We start from the raw sequence: 2,934 nt of genomic DNA, 5'->3' as shown, positions 1-2,934 counted from the left end.
GGCGCGCAGCGGAGGCGCCAAGCTGCCGGTCCCGCAGGCAGGCAGCCTGGCCCGGTGAGCCGGCTCAGGGCGAGGGAAGGGGGCCATCTCTAGCGGGAAACAAGGTCGCTCAAAGTCGCCCTGATCCAGGCTCCTCCCGTGCCGTACACTCTCCACTGGTAAACGTAAGCGATGTGCTTGTCACCAGCCGTCGTCAAAAGCACCTAGCAAAATACGCAGCAGACGTGCAGAAGGTCGTACTCGGGTAGACATTCAAATCTGGAGGAGCTCACTGTGAGAAACTTTTGTACGCAGGGAACAGGAAATTTTCGACGGAAGGCGTCGAACATTTGCAATTCAAACATTGTATATTTATAAGCACTTTGAAATCCATTGATGAACAACAATACAATGTTGTACGTGAACATCATATTTTGTGAAAAGTAAATTGCTAATAACTATGTTGTACATCCACGAGCACGTATGTATTTTACGGTGCAAGTGTGATTTCTCAGACAAAAAGAAACATGTTTGCATTCACTTCGTTTTAAACGTTTTTAAGTAGGCTACGGATGAGTCCCGGATCTTTGAACGACTTTTACATTCAAACCCCTCTGAATAATATATTTTTGTGAGTAAGAATTTAGTGGACTTGTTTGACGTTTGGTTCGTTTGAAGGAGTAAAACCGAAACAAAAATTTCATTTGTACCCCGAAACTAGAATACTATAATCACTAAGTAGAGAGTGGGCCATGGGCATAGCCACCAGGGTCTCGTTCAATAGGTTTGCCCTTCCTCTTCGTGTGGAGAGGGTGGAGGGGGGAGCGCCATGGCTCGAACACAGACTTCACACAGCGGTAGGAAGAAAGCACGCCTTTTCGAGCGTTTGTCCTCCTCACATTTTTCGTTCTTTAGTTTCAGGATTGTCATGTCACAAATGTTCACGTTAAATCATGAACTTATGACAGCTGACATTCCTCAATGCTGTACAAAGGCTTTTCTTTACCCCCTTTCTGCATTATCCCAAACGTCGGTACACGTCGCAGTTAAGTTTGCTGAGAACGTGTTCGGCACGGTGCAGCGGCGCATCCACCACAGCCGGGCCCCAAAGGAGGTCACCAAGGCCACCCCGCTTGGCTCCGCTTGGCTCCGTTTGGCATGCGTCACACGCTGGGCTCCGCTGGGCGTGGACCTCTGGAGGGGCGTGGGAAGAGGGGGGTCCGTCGCATCAGTCGTTTATGCTCGGTCGTGGCGATCAGCGTCACCTTTCTGCCTAAATGACGCGTCGCGCTTCTTTTTGTCTCGACGCAGGGGATTCGATCCGCCGACCTTATGAAACGAGCCTCGCGACGATTATCGTCCGCCATTCAGCGACGCTGCTAAACTGTTAAATGTGACTCCGAGGACGAAAGGCAGAAGCTTTCCAGTAGACACACATTGATTTCATCTCATATTGATTATTTGACAGTGGAAAATGTTTGTCATCAGCCAGTACTCCTCGTAATTTTGCAGATTGTGCGTGCTTTCACTCTACGATCTGGTACAATAAAAGGCATTCCCAAGAGTATTTTGGGGTCAGTATAAGATCACGCCAATATTGAGGAACCTCTACCGTGATAAATGAATAGTGTATTGCTAAATTATCAAGCAATTATTGAGGATCACACCGGCATGGTAGCTGGCTTGCTGGCTACGATATTTTTACGAGGAAACTGGGAATTTCATCCTTTTTCTTGGATCAAAGGAAATGTTACCAAATTACCTTAACGTGATCATAATAAGCGATGATTTATCAGTTTGAAGGTCATATGTACACTAATAAATCAGTGATCATCAATGGATGTTGATAATTCAGCAGTGAACACTGTTTTCTGGGTAATCCTTATAATATTTACTTTGAACAGAGACGTGTTTTGTTTTCAGACTGTCATTGGCATGCCGGGTCCGCTTGTTTGCCGCGTGGCTGGTTGCACGCTTAAGTGCAGCGCACCGTGTGGGGAATACTGGCCAAATCTTAAACACAGTATGGAAACCAAATATTGAACTCTCTCATGAAACATATAAAATTATTTCTTGTCAGTGCAACTGTTAAACAAACATCACTTAAAACATTAAATCTTCGTGCTTATTCTCTGAGCGTCTACACGAAGTGGCCACAGAATGACGCGGGCCTCGCGAAGATGGTCGATTTAAATTCAGGAACAGGGTCGGCGAGTAGAACTCAGCCCTGGCAGGGTGCGGCGGCGCCGGGCTCGACCGGGCCCGGCCCCGACTCGGCTCCCACTCGGCTCCGACTCGGCTCGGTCTGCCTTGGGCCAGCAGCTCCTGACGTAACAATTCCAGCTTCTGGTTTGCAAGGAATAGGCGGCATTGCACTCCCTCCCGATCTGATACATGTCTCTTGGAGACGGAGCAGAGCTATTGAACGCCGTTCGCCACCACTTGGAATTTTTTGAATGAAACCTATGATTACCGCAGGGCCTGGCGGCGGTGGCGGTGCCAGGGAACGCCCGCAACTGCGCGGATTCTGCTCGGAAGTTACGTCGTTGTTCGGGTCGGGCCACGGGCCCACGACCGATCAGCTGATCAGGATGGGAAGTGGACTTCCGGTGTTAGAATGACGCGCCGGGACACGTGCCACGACAGGCCTCCAGACATTTTACTTTCATTTTATGGCGAGCCCGATTAATTTGGACACACTTGTATCGAGGGGATAGAAGCTGCCTCCATGCAGCTAGGACACCGATCTACTTGCTACCCGGTCTCTGGTGTGAGGAGCACGTCGGTTGGCACCGCCGCTCAGCAGAGGACGTCCGGGTATTAAAAGGGAGGTCAGGTAAGCTAACTTTAACGCAACCTGAACGATGCAGCTGCTGAAGGTCCGTCAATACCGAGGACAGAGTTTAATAAAACAAAAAAAAGCTTAAGTGATGGAAATATTCAGAAAGTTTCTGA

The sequence above is a fragment of the Frankliniella occidentalis genome, unplaced genomic scaffold (assembly GCF_000697945.3).
Source record: "Frankliniella occidentalis isolate FOCC.00 unplaced genomic scaffold, Focc_3.1 Scaffold92, whole genome shotgun sequence".
NCBI lineage: Eukaryota > Metazoa > Arthropoda > Insecta > Thysanoptera > Thripidae > Frankliniella > Frankliniella occidentalis.
The sequence above is the reverse complement of the archived record's forward strand: the minus strand, read 5'-3'. Positions refer to the sequence as shown.